This window comes from Tursiops truncatus, chromosome X, assembly GCF_011762595.2.
Source record: "Tursiops truncatus isolate mTurTru1 chromosome X, mTurTru1.mat.Y, whole genome shotgun sequence".
Classification (NCBI taxonomy): Eukaryota; Metazoa; Chordata; class Mammalia; order Artiodactyla; family Delphinidae; genus Tursiops; species Tursiops truncatus.
The window spans coordinates 93,745,065-93,757,626 of NC_047055.1; positions in this window are offsets into that span (position 1 = coordinate 93,745,065).

Below are 12,562 nucleotides of genomic sequence, written 5' to 3' on the forward strand. Positions count from 1 at the left end.
CTCAGCTGGGACTATTAAAGCTGCTTGTGCTTCCTCACAGCATGGTGCCTAAGAACAGGTGTAACAAGAGAATCAAACAAGCTATGTGGTAGGCAGAATTCTAAAATGACCCCTGCCCTTGCATAATCTCCTCCAGGTGTGGGCAGAACCTATGAATATGATTAGATATCACTCCCATGATTATATAACAAAAGGGAATTTGCAGATATAATTAAGGTCCCAAAGCAGCTGACCTTAACATAGGGAGATTCTCTAAGTGGACATGACCTAATCACATGAGGTGTTTTGTTTTTTGTTTTTGGCTTAAGACAACAGAAGTTTATTTTCTCACAGTTCTAGAGACTAAAAGTCCAAAATTCAGCAGGGTCACGCTCCCTTTTGGGGCTGCCTCTTCCATCTTCTGGTGACTACAAGCATTCCTTGGCTTGTGGCCACAATACTCCAGTCTTGGCCTCCATGGTAACATTGCCTCCTCCTCTTCTGTGTGTCTTCTCTCTGTCACATGAGCCATTTGAGTGTGGCTCTGGAGGTCAGAGACGGAGAAAGTCAGAGATTGAAAGTGTGAGAGGGATTTGACCTGAGGGAGATTCTCTATAGCTGGCTTTGAGTGTGAAGGGGGCCACGTGGCAAGGAATTTCGGCAGCCTCTAGGAGCTGAGGGAAGCCCCAGCTGAGTGCCAGCAAGGAGAGGCAGACCTCAGTCCTACAGCCACAAAGAACTGAATTCTTCCAACAGCATGCATGCCTTTTGAGACCCTGAGCAGAGAACCTAGCCATGCTGTGCCCGGAATTCTGACCTACAGACTGTGAGCTAATACGTGGGTGTTCTTTCAAGCCACTAAGTTTGTGATGATCTGTTGTGCAGCAATAGAAAACTAATATAAGCTGTATTTATTGGCTTTTATGATCTAGCCTCGGAAGTCCCATAACATAACTTTCTCCAGACAAAAGCCCACCCAAACTCAACGAGAGCGGACATAGACCCACCTCTGTAAGGCAGGAATGTTCAAAGTCATACTTTTTAAGAAGAGCATGTGGGATGGGAAATATTGTTGGACCACCTTTGGAAACTACAGTCTACTATATTCTCTAACTTGAAATCACATGACTATAGAACATTGGATCTCACGGATTGTCTGTACAATAGGGATGATAGTGGTACCTACCTCACAGCAGTATGGTGAGGTTTCAGTGTGTTCGTCCATGTTCAGTGCTTAATATAGGGCCTGGTGTATAAGAAGTGCTCAGTGAATTTTACCTGTTATCATTATTATCGTCCAGTCCAACCCTCTCAGTTTACAAATAAGGCAGGAAGCTTTAAGGAATTGTGTCATTTGCCACGGTGACTCGGTGAATTCATGGTAGACCAGGATTAAGATTTCCTTCTCTCACTGTAATCCTCTGCACAAGTCACTTTAACGTCTGATGTGTTTCTGTCTTTCCAACTATGTTGTAAGTTCCCTTAGGCCAGCGAAAGTATCACCGAATGAAATATTCCTTCTCCCCACAAGCCTTTCTAATGTGTTGACTGGATTTGGCCCAAATTGAACAAGACAAGATCTGCCTGTTCAGAGGGGCATTTTAAAGCGAGAGAAACGGAGGTACAGACAACGTTTAAGTGACTTTCCTGGTAGATTCCCAGCTGGTAGATGCCTGGCTAAATATAGTCTCTGTGTAAGGTTTGTGCCTGGTAGATATTTGTTGGTTGTTACAGTTGCAATGAATGGCCCAAATGGAGGGTAAGACACTGTAATGGAACTTGGGGAGACTTGAGAAGGATACAAGGCTAGGAATGGGCAAAGCTGTAGAGAATCCTACCTGGCAAAGATAGTGACAAAACAGTTTTAGGATTAGAGATACATCAGTAATGCTGTCCTGGGATTACCCTTCCCCACAGGGAAATTAGGCTGCTGTATATTTCACTGTATTTTAATAGATGAGAGTAAGCAGTTAAAGGTTTATTATTATTATTGATAGTATTTCTCTACCATTATTATCATTTCTACTCTCTGTGCCAACATAAAGCTCTCAGGGCCCGCTGTGTGGCTCCACCTTGAGACACATGAACATGGAGGGCAAGTTCACTGGCATCTTTCAAAGGAAAGCGCTGGGAGAAGACTGGCAAATACTAAGATTCCCAGCTTTCCCCAGTCTACTGAAAACTTGCCCTCGCATACTTTCTTCTAACGAAGATTCCAGGTTTACAGGTCTCATGACATTTTGCTGGACGTTAAGGATCCGGACCCACGTGGCCGCTCAGTGAGTTCCAGGGCACTGGACCATGGAGAGCACACCTTTTGATTTTAATTTATTTTCTTTTTAACTTCTTATTCTGAAATAATTTCACATTCACGGAAAATTTAAATAGTTTAAAACAAGAATGACAAAGCAAGAAGTGTGAAAAGAACTCATGTATATCCTTCGCCGAGATTTACCAACTGTTAACATTCTGACACATTCACTGTATGGTTTTCTTTGCCCCTAAGAACTTCAGAACTTCAGTGTCTTTTTCCTAAGCATGCAGACGCTCGTGGACTTTCTCTTACGTTACCGCAATATACCCATCAACAGCAAGGCATTTACCATTGATACAGTACTGTAATCTACAATCCTTATTCACATTTTGCCAATTGTCCCAATAAATGTCCTGTGTCACAGTTTTCTGTTTCCAGTCCAGGATGCAGACTGGGGTCACGCATTGCATTTAATTGTGATGTCCCTGTAGTCTCCTCTAATCTACAACAGTTCCTCCGCCTTTCCTCAGCATTCATGACCTTGACACTTTAGAAGCGTACAGGCCAGTGGTTTGATAGAATGTCCCTCAGTTTGGGTTCCCTTGATGTTTTCTCACGACCACGTGCAGGGAGTTCATGTTTGGCAGGAGCCCCGCAGAAGTGACATCCTGTGCCCGGCGCGGCACCTTACCAGGCACATGATGGCCATTAGTGAGACGAAGGTGGCCTTCTGGTGACTAGTGAGAGCAAGGTAATGTTCACTAGGTCTCTCCACTGTAAAGTCAGTATTTCCCCCTTTGTAATTCATAAGTAATTTGTGGGGAGATACTTTGAGACTATGTAAATATCCATTTCCTCATCAAATATTTTAGCATCCATTGATGATTCTTGCCTGAATCAAGAATTACCGTAATGGGAGTTCCCTGGTGGGCCAGTGGTTAGGACTCGGCGCTTTCACTGCCGTGGCCCGGGTTCAGTTCCTGGTTGGGGAACTAAGATCCCACAAGCCTTGCAGTGCGGCCCAAGGGGTGGGGGGAAAGGATTACTGTAATGATGACAGCATTTAATTAATTAATTTATTTTTGGCTGCGTTGGGTCTTCGTTGCTGCACGCAGGCTTTCTCTAGTTGCGGCGAGCAGGGGCTACTCTTCATTGTGGTGCGCGGGCTTCTCACTGTGGTGGCTTCTCTTGTTAAGGAGCACGGGCTCTAGGTGCACAGGCTTCAGTAGTTGTGGCTCGCAGGCTCAGTAGTTGTGGCTTGCGGGCTCTAGAGCACAGGCTCAGTAGTTGTGGTGCACAGGATTTGCTCCGCGGCATGTAGGATCTTCTCGGACCAGGGCTGGAACCCATGTCCCCTGCATTAGCAGGGGGATTCTTAACCACTGCGCCACCAGGGAAGTCCTAGCAGTTTATTTTTTAAATGATTTTCTGTCTTGTGGTCTAAAACAAAAATCAGATTGTATTTCATTAGAGCTTCCCTGGAATGCTGGCCAACATTTATAAAACATAAGACTATTCCTGAATTATGGCTATGAAAACTGAACATTTAGTATTTAGGTATTCTATGAAATTTGTTTTGGCCATATCTTATGCTGATTTCCTTGGAATATTTGCTCTCACATTGTACCAAAGGGAATCAGTAGCACCGTGCCTCGAGAGAAGCTGGATGAATAAAACAGTAGGCAGGGGCTTCCCTGGTGGCGCAGTGGTTGAGAGTCTGCCTGCCAGTGCAGGGGACACGGGTTCGAGCCCTGGTCTGGGAGGATCCCACATGCCGTGGGGCAACTAGGCCCATGAGCCACAATTACTGAGCCTGCGTGTCTGGAGCCTGTGCTCCGCAACAAGAGAGGCCGCGATAGCGAGAGGCCCGCGCACCGCAGTGAAGAGGGGCCCCCGCTCGCCACAACTAGAGAGAGCCCTCGCACAGAAATGAAGACCCAACACAGCCATAAATAAATAAATAAAAATTAAAAAAAAAACAGTAGGCGGATATATTGGCTCTGCTATTTTCAGTTACCGCAAAAAGTAATTTTAGAGCCATCTGTGGCCCTGATTCTAATCTTTTGCCTTCTTATGCCGTTTTTCCCCCCCTACACATGTGAATACAGTGGCTGAAGCCTGCGTGGTTATGCAGCGTCTTCCAGTAGCTAAGAGGACGTCAATTAAGTGTGTCATACCTCGGCTTCTCTAGCTATAAAACGCCCCCTGTGTCCTGGTCTGGTCTGGGTCCCTCCGTGCAATTGAGTGGCAGGAGGGGATCATTGGGTCCGGCCCCCAGTGGACCGTGGCTTCCTCCGCATCTTCTGTTTCATGTCTGCCTTATTCCTGTGTCCTCAGATCAGGTCAGTGGTGAAAGAAGCAGAAGGCTGCAGGCCTTCCTCCCCCTCCCCTGCCAGGGCCTCATTCGCAGCGTCCTGTCTGTCACCGGAAATAGGTCAGTGCCTACTCCTCACACATAGTCTTGGCACCGGAAATGAAAAAACCTTTTGTTAACCTTTTACTGAAAGGATCATCAAGTATTTTAAATCTTTGAAAATTTTGATATTTTAAAACTTTGTTTTGAAAGTGTTTCACACTTACAAAAAGGTTGCAAGAATGCAGAGAATTCTCATATACCCTTTCCTGAGATCCACCAAGGTCAGATTCTATCCGGGAAGCAGGGCCGCTGGATGAGAAGGGATTTGTTGCAGCGAATAGACGGGACGGAGCTGGGGATGTTATGGGGGAGGTGGAGGGAGGAAGAGTCGACAGCCGGTCAGAGCGAGGAGCCAAAGCGGGGCCTGGGCCCTGAAGGGAGGCTGACCAGGAGTCTAGTGCTGGGCCTGGGGAGAGGCGCTGGGGTCAGCCCCGCAGTCAGGGGGACGCGCTGGCCACGGAGCAGAGAAGAGAGCAAGCTGGAGTCCACCAGCACCTCTGTGCCTGCCTGCCTGCCTTCCACTGCGTTTAACCCTGCCGCCTTCTGAGAGTCAGTTTCCTTCTGCTGCAAACCTCTTGCAGTGATGTTTGAGCCAGCTCTTCCCTGGAATCGCGCGGGGAAGGCGATTCCAGGAACCACGGTCCGGCTCAACCGGGTTGACACAGTACCAACCACTGCAGCCAAGTTGAAACTTTGCCATGTTCGTTTTAGTGTTCTCTTTATAGATATGCATGTGTATATGTGTGTGTGTGTATCTGTATATGTAACATATTTATATATATATAATCCAAACACACATTACTTTTTATCTGAACCATTTGAGAGTAGGTTGCAAACATCATTTTGCTTTACTCCTTACTACTTCACTGTGTATTTCCTAAGAACAGAGATATTCTCTGATGTAACCACGGTATAGTTATCATTGATGAAATGTTGTATACAATATTTTATGTAATTATAGTGCACATTTCAGTTTTGTCAGTGGTCCCCAAAATGCCCTTTATTGCATTTTTTCTCTTCAGTACAGGACCCATGCAGGGCATTTAGTAGTCCCCTTTCATCTGGAACAGTTCCTCAGCCTTTCTCTGTTTTTCATACCATGGACGTTTTTGAAGAGCACAGACCAGTTATTTTATAGACTGTTCCTCAGTTGGGGCCTGCCTGATGTTTCCTCACAGAGTCACATCTCAGCCAAAATACTGTCAAAGTGATCGGTGTCCTTCCCAGAGTATCACATCCAGAAGCACGTGTCTGTCTGCCCCTCACTGGTAATGTCCATTTTCATTACCTAGTCAAGGCATTGTCCAGTTTCTCCACTGCAGAGATACGACTGCCCCTTGCAGCTAATAAACGCTCAGTAGGTAATTACTTTAAGACTATGTAAATATCCTGCTCCTTGTCAGACTTTCTCTCCCATAGATTCAGCGTCCATCTTCTCCAAATCCATATTTACTGTGATGGATGCAGAGTGGTGATTTTCCAGTTCCACCAGTCCATCCATGTATATCCGTCAGCATTACTATAAGGAAGACCCTCCCTTCTCCCTCCATTTTTTGTTTGTTTGTGCTGCACCGCTTGCGGTATCTTAGTTCCCCGACCAGGGACCAAACCCGGGCCCTTGACAGTGAAAGTGCCGAGTCCTAACCACTGGACTGCCAGGGAATTCCCCCTTCTCCCCCTTTTTATATACTTACCTATTTATTATTAAGGTGGTCTCCTGGATTCCTACTTTATTCAGTGGGTTATAATCCTTTACTGTCCCCTTAATTTGATGCCCTAATCAGCCCATGTTTGGACAGTGGGAGCCTCTTGAAGCTGTCTCCTCTGACCTTTCAGCATTAAACTCCACAAAATGATACACCCTGCAAGGGCTGTCTTCTCCCCGATTTATTCCATGCTGTCCACCCCCATCCCCAAACTTACAGGTAACTAACTACATTGTTTTCTGGTTCATCCTTCCTGTGTTTCCTTTTGCAAAAGTGAGGAGATACGTGCATATTTACTTATTTCCCTTTCTTACACAAATGGGAACAGACTGTTTAAACTCCTTTTCACTTTACAGTATATCCTGGAAACCACCCCACATCACCTCACACAGATCTTCCACATTCTTTTTTCTACAGCTATGTAGTACTCCATTGTGTGGGTGTATCATCGTTTATTTAGCCAGTAGCCTTGATTTGGACACTTGGGTAGTTTCTACTATTTGGTGAGTACAAATAATGCTGAATACCCTTGTGTCTGTATTTTCTTGTTGTTACTGGTGTATTTTAAGAGGAAGGCCCTAGAAATGGTACTGCTGGATCAAAGGGTAAATACAAACCTAGTTTTGCCAGATATTGACAAATTCACCTTCCGTTTTGCATTCTCACAGTGTTTAAGAGTGTCTGTTACCGCACAGCCTTGTCAACAGTATATTGTCAGGCTTTAGAATGTTTGCTAACCTCATAGATGAGAAATGGTATCTCACTGTAGTTTTTTCTAATAACAGCTGTATTGAGGTACAGTTCACATACCGTACAATTCACCCATTTGAAATGTACAGTGGTTTTTAGTGTTTTCAGAGCTGTGCCATCATCACGGTAATCAATTTTAGAACATTTTCGTCGCCCCGAAAAGAAACCCCTTACCCGTTAGCAGTCCCTCCTCATTGTCCCCTCCCCAAAGTCCCTGGCAGCCTCTCGACTCCTTCCTGACTCTAAGAAGTTGCCTATCCTGGACATTTCATATATGTGACATTAGGTCTGGCTTCTTTCATTTAGCGTTATGTTTTCAAGGTTCGTCCATGTGGTAGTGTGTGTGTCGGTACCTCATTCCTTTTTACGGCAGAACACTCTTCTACAATGTGGAGAGACCACATTGTGTTCATCCATTCATCAGTTGATGGGCATTTGGGTTGTTTCCGCCTTTTGGCTATTGTGAATAGTGCTGCTGTGAACATCTGTGTACAAGGTTTTTGGGTTTTTTGTTTGTTTTTTTAATTGAAGTATAGTTGATTTACAATGTTGTGCCCATCTCTGCTGTACATCAAAGTGTCTCAGTTATACACATGTAGACATTCTTTGTTTGTATCCTTTTCCATTATGGTTTATCACAGGGTATTGAATATAGTTCCCTGTGCTGTACAGTAGGACCTTGTTGTTTATCCATCCTGTATATGCTAGTTTACATCTGCTAACCCCAAACTCCCAGTCCTCCCCTCCCCTCGGCAACCACGAGTCTGTTCTCTAGGTCTGTGAGTCTGTTTCTGTTTTGTAGATAAGTTCATTTGTGCCATATTTTAGATTCCACATATAAGTGATATCATATGTTATTTGTCTCTTTTTAACTTCACTTAATATGATAATCTCTAGTTGCATCCATGTTGCTGCAAATGGCATTATTTCATTCCTTTTTGAGTAGTATTCCATTGTGTGTGTGTGTGTGTATATATATATATATATATATATATATATATATACACACATACATACCACATCTTCTTTATCCATTCATCTGTCATTGGACATTTAGGTTGTTTCCGTGTCTTGGCTATTGTGAATAGCGCTGCTGTGAACATAGGGGTGCATGTATCTTTTTGAATTAGAGTTTTGTCCAGGTATATGCCCAGGAGTGGGATTGCTGGATCATATGGTGATTCTGTGTTTACTCTTCTGAGGAACCTCCATACTGTTCTCCATAGTGGCTGCACCAACTTACATTCCCACCAACAGTGTAGAAGGGGGTTCCCTTTTCTCCACACCCTCTCCAGCATTTGTTATTTGTAGACTTTTTAATGATGGCCATTCTTACAGGTGTGAGGTAGTGCCTCATTGTGGTTTTGCTTTGCATTTCTCTAATAATTAGTGATGTCAAGCATCTTTTCATGTGCCTACTGGCCATCTGTACGTCTTCTTTGGAGAAATGTCTATTAAGCTCTTCTGCCCATTTTTTGATTGGGTTGTTTTATGTGGTTGTATGTTTTCACTTCTCTTGGGTAGATCCCTAGGAGTGGAATGACTGGGTCATATGGTAACTCCATGTTTAGTCTTTTGAAAAACTGTCAGACTGTTTTTCCAAAGTGGCTTCAACGTCTTACATTCCCACCAGCGGTGTACGAGGGTTCCAATGTCTCTGCAGCCTCAGTAATGCTTGTTGTTCTGTTTTTGATCGCAGCCATCCTAGTTGATGTTCTCAGTGTAGTTTTAATTTGCACTCTTACTATTGAGTGAATTTGAGGATCTTTTCACATGTTTAAGGGCCATTTTACTATGCTTTTAGGTGAATTGTCAATTCATGTCTTTGGCTTGTTTCTATATGGGAATTTTGGACTTTTTTCCCCTCTCATTTTGAAAGTTCTCTCTGTATTAGACATATTAGTACTTTATCTGTGAGGTATGTCGCAGATATTTCCTTCTTTTGTGGTGTTTTTAGCAGCATTACTCATAATAGCCTCACACTGTGAACGGGCATTTCAAATGTGGTCTATCCATTACTGGGATACTGTTCAGCAATAAAAAGGAAGGAACTATGGATACATGCTATGACATAAATGAACTTCAAAAACCTGATGTGCAATGAAAGAAGCCAGACACAGGAGACCACATGGTATATGATGTCGTTTATATAAAATATCCAGAAAAGGCAGATATATAGAGACAGAAAGTAGAGTAGTGGTTGCCTGGCTCAGGGGATCAGAGTGCAAAATGGGATCAACAGTAAATGTGCATGAGGGATCTTGGGTATGAGAAGGTTCTAAACTGATTTGTGGCAGTGTCGCACAGCTTGGTAAATTTACTAAAACATCATTGAATTGTACACTTGAAATAGGTATGTTATATGATATCTAAAATATACCTCAATAAAATTAGAAAAAAAATTATATTTTTAGATAGTAAAATTTATCAACCTTTTCTTTCATTGCATCTGGGTTTTGAGTCGAGTTGGGAAAGCTGTTCCCTACACTTGGGCCATTGAACTAATTCACCCTGTTTTCTTCCAATACTTGTATGGTTTCTTTCTCTCTCTTTAAAATCTAGATCTCTCACCCATTTGGAGTTTGTTCTTGCGTGTGCTGGGAGATAAGGGATCTAGTTTTATCTTTTCCCAAATGGGTATCCTGTCACCCCAACATTTATTCAAAAGATCACCTTTGCCCAGTGATTTGAGATGCCACTTCTACCATATACTAAATTTCTGTATGTACTTCAGTCTGTTTCTAGACTTTCTGTTCTATTCCATTGGTTTGTCTATCAGTGCATCAATACCATACTGTTTTTTTTAGTGGAACATTTTATTTTATTTATTTATTTATTTTTGCGGTATGCGGGCCTCTCACTGTTGTGGCCTCTCCCATTGCGGAGCACAGGCTTCAGACGCGGGCTCAGCGGCCATGGCTCACGGGCCCAGCCGCTCCGCGGCATGTGGGATCTTCCCGGACCAGGGCGCAAACCCGTGTCCCCTGCATCGGCAGGCGGACTCTCAACCACTGCGCCACCAGGGAAGCCCTATTTTTTTATTCTTTCTAATAGATCTTTATTGGAGTATAATTGCTTCACAATACTGTTAGTTTCTGTTGCACAACAAAGCACATCAGCCATATGCATACACATGTCCCCATATCCCCTTCCTCTTGAGCCTCCCTCCCATCCTCCCTATCCCCACCCCCGTAGGTCATCCGCAAAGCACCGAGCCGATCTCCCTGTGCTATGCTGCTGCTTCCCACCAGCCAACTATTTTACATTCAGTAGTGTATATATGTTGATGCTACTCTCACTTTGCCCCAGCTTCGCCCTCCCATCCCATTTCCTCAAGTCCATTTTCTGCGTCTACCTCTTTATTCCTGCCCTGCAACTAGGTTCATCAGTACCTTTTTTTTTTAGATTCCATATATATGCGTTAGCATAAACCATACTGTTTTAATCATAGAGGCTTTATGTTTTAATTAATCATAGAGGCTTTATGTTTTAATATCTGGTAGAGAGTTCACCCTTGTAACTTTTCCTTTTCACTGTTCTCTTAGTTTTTCATATATAAACTTTAGGATCAACCTGTCTAGCTCCATAAAAACATTTTTATTTTCATTAGGATCAGATTAAATGTGTTAATTAACTTAGGAAGAACTGACATTTTTATGATGTTGTTGTGGGTTGAATTTTGTCCACCACAAAGATATGTTGAAGTTCTAACCCCTGGTACCACACAAGGTGACCTTATTTGGAAATAGGGTCGTTGCAGATGTAAGTAGTTAAGATGAGGTCATACTGGAGTGGGCCCAGTACTGAGGGTGGGCCCTTAGTCCAATATGACTGTTCTTATAAAAAGGAATTCTGCCTCAAGTCTAGCATAGAAATACAGGTTTGAGTTTCCAGCCTGCTGGCCTGTGCCCACAATCACATGAACCAGCTCCTTAAAATAAATGTGCATGTATATATGTGTGTGTATATGTATTTTTCATACATTCTCTGGAGCACACCGACTGATATACATGTTGTTTTTCTATTCAAAAAGATGTCTTTTCATTTGTCTATTTTTGTGTCTTTTAAGAGTGGTTCAAAATTGAAACTTGGTTTCTATAGCCATGGTTTGAGATATAACATTCTGGGCTTGTATGTTCTTTCCTTGGGTTTCTTGACAATGCTGTTCTGCCCTTGCAGTACTTTGTATATTACACATGAGAAGTCTGATGCTAGGCAAATTTTCTTATTCATATAAGTAATTTGACCTTGTGCCTGGAAGCCCTGAAGATCTTTTGTCTTAAAAGTCTAAAATTTTAATGAGATATGTCTCAGAGTTGATAGATTAGTGTCAATTTTCTGAAGTACATGGTGGGCCATTTCAATATGTAGATTTAAATTTTCTCTTATTTCTTGGATTAGAGTTTAAAAAAAGGTAATGTCACCAAAGATTAGGCATATTGAGATCATGTGCCTCCTGACATCATGAGCAAATATCAAACCAACAATTTTATAGAGAGACATTCTATAAAATCACTGGCCATTACTTTTTCAAAAGTGAACCAGTGGTCCAGTGGTCAGGACTCGGCACTTTCACTTGCTGGGGCCCCGGGTTCAATCCCTGGTCCAGTCTCTGGTTGGGGAACTGAGACTAAGGAGACAGGACAGCTAAGCGAAATGCGCTCCTGAACTGCATCTGGGTCCAGTAAAAGGTCACTAGAGTAGGACAACTGACATAATTTACCAACCAAAGTTTGTTCCTATTATTTGCAACCAAGAAACTAGCCAGTACATATCAGGGGTACAATGATGGGCCCAAGCAGAGTTCCTTGAGTTTGGTACTATTATTATAGTTTATATTAAGCATTCACAAACCTTTGAGCATGTTATCCCACTGAATGCTGACTTTCACAAGCCTGGAGTATTACCATCCCCGTTATGTAGATGAAAAACTTTGATTCAGAGAGGATTAAGGGATTTGCCCAAGATTGTTCAGCTAATAAGTGGTGAATCGGATAACTGAATTCATCTTTATTTCAGTTACAGTGCTTCTTAACTAATGCCTTTTTCTGACAACTCCTTATTTTTCCAGGAAACCACTGCATAGTCTGTCGTGAAAAGGCTGGAAAGAAACCTACCTGAAGCCAAGGTTGGAAGGCCTGATGCCACTGCACGTTTTGGAAATTGTTGGTCGATCACCCATTAAAAAGTAAGTTTATGGCCTCCATATTATTTGGTACTAGTGAAAATGGATTCAGGATGGCATTCCTTCACAAAAGACAGCCAAAGAAAGTAAAAAACCAATTTTCTATTACTCTTAACAGAATTAGGCTATAAGCAGCATCTACCACATGTAGAATCTCAGGTATTTTATAAACCTGGAATATCCCACCGATTAGATATAAAGTGACTGGGTTTTCTCTTTCAGTGTCAGTGGAATAGTCTGCCATGAGCCTGACTTTCCTGCCTCTCACACAA